Source organism: Chaetura pelagica, unplaced genomic scaffold (genome assembly GCF_000747805.2).
Source record: "Chaetura pelagica isolate M959 unplaced genomic scaffold, ChaPel_1.0 scaffold56, whole genome shotgun sequence".
NCBI lineage: Eukaryota > Metazoa > Chordata > Aves > Apodiformes > Apodidae > Chaetura > Chaetura pelagica.
The window spans coordinates 139,708-141,674 of record NW_009953792.1 but is presented as its reverse complement, the minus strand read 5'-3'; the positions used below and the strand labels follow the sequence as shown (position 1 = coordinate 141,674).

General features: G+C 42.8%; 1 protein-coding gene across 1 annotated transcript in view; it reads right to left on the bottom strand.

Annotated features, from left to right (window-relative positions):
* RSF1 (remodeling and spacing factor 1) overlaps positions 1-1,967 on the bottom strand; it is a 36,114-nt gene that overhangs the window by 13,243 nt on the left and 20,904 nt on the right.

The following is a 1,967-nucleotide window of genomic DNA, read 5'->3' as shown; positions in this document are numbered from 1 at the left end:
GAGAAAAAACAAGCACACAGAAAGCCTGCAGATACCCAGAATAATGCTGGAATTAGCACCATTTAAAACTCTTGTTGTGGTTAGTCAGAAGCATCTAAAGAGGAAGCTTCAACTCAAACCAGTTATTTTAGTTGGAATTGTGTGCTAAACTGATATGATTACATTTTCCTGCATGCACGATGTAAGGTATTCCCAAAGAGTCCTGGCAAAATACACTACTTGAAGATTATGGGCACCACAGGAATGACTGAATTGGGTTCTAAAGAGCAATTAAAAAACAACTGGAAAAAAGTAATCAGGTTTATGCTGTCACCCATAGCTACCAGCAGCCTTGGAGGCACTGAAAGATAAAATGGGAATTCAAAAATCACATTGAGCTGGAAAAATGACGCAATCCAAAGAGGACAAGTGCCAGATTTTAGACCTGGGCAGGAGCAATCAATTCTAGAAACATCAGGGAACAGAGAACTGTCTATGCAGCAGGCTGGTCTTCTGAGTAGCCTTCTGCACTATCCATTTTTATCCAAATAACCTCCTGGAGAAATAATCGACCATAATATTCTGTTCTTAAACCACGAGCAAGCACAGTTTCTGAAGCAATACTGACAAAGACTCACAATGGATTTGAGTTTGTTTTACAGCCAAAAAGACCAAGAACTTTGACAACTTGGTATCAATGTATCTAGACTGAAATTTCTGGCTGTGTATTTAAGTAATTGGTTTTGTCTCCTCGTGTCAGTTCTCCAAGCTGGTGGAAATCCTCATCATCTAAGCACCATGAGATTGGTTGGATGAGGCAGGATTTTGTCACACTCTGTGCAAAATCCTCCTCATCCAGCCAATCTCATGGTGCTCATTTTGTCACACTCTGTGCAAAATCACTGTGCTCTTGAAGATGAATTTAAATAGCCTCTTAAGGTAAGGAACACAACTGCTAAATGAGCAAGGAACTAGAAATGTAAACATTTTAGTATTCAGCAAGTGTTTTTGACAGTTTCCTCCACTTCTCATGTCTTGTAATGCAAAACATCAAGAGACAAGAGAGATGAGTAAAGTTCAGCTGGTTTTAACCATGATCAACGAGGCTTTCAAGATCAAGACCTTTCCTTTCCCTGGCCAAAGTGCACAGTGCTTAGTAAATCAGCAAATTAAACAAGCCAATCCTGTAGAGGAAAACAGAAGAAAAAAGGTATTACTTTGATCTACATATTGGTAAGTCTATGTGAAACCTGAAGTTTCCATTGAGATAAAAAGCTGTGACATAATGCTTGGGGATGAGCAAGAACACAGCTGAGTCACAGAATGGTAGGAGCTGGAAGGGACCTCTGGAGATCATTGAGTCCAACCCCCTTGCTGCAGCAGGAACACCAAAGAATCTAGGGTAGGTCACACAGGAATGTGTCCAGACAGGTCTTGAATGTCTCCAGAGAAGAAGACTCCACAGCCTCTCTGGGCAGACTGTCCCAGGGCTGTCACTCTCACAGTAAAGAAGTTCTTCCTCATGTTGAGGTGGAACTTCCTATGCTCTAGTTTGCGTCCAACTGGCCCTTGTCTTACCACAGGACATGACTGAAAAGAGACTGGCCCCTCCTTCTTGACACTCACCCTTCAGATATTTTTAGACATTAACAGGATCCCCTCTCAGTTTTCTCCTCTTCATACTAAACAGCCCCAGGTCTCTCAGCCTTTCCTCATCAGACAGATGTTCCAGTCCCTTCATCATCCTTGTAGCCTCTGTTGGACTCTCTCAAGTAGATTCCTGTCCCTCTTGAACTGGGGAGCCCAGAACTGGACACAATACTCCAGGTGTGGCCTCACCAGGGCAGTGTAGAGGTGGAGAACCTCCCTCAACCTGCTAGATCAGTTTCCACCAGACACTTCAACCAAAGCTTAACACAAATGTATTTGCTTTTTCAAGTACTGGGACTTTTTCTCCCTCCTTGCAAGCTTCTCCCAGCACTGTGACA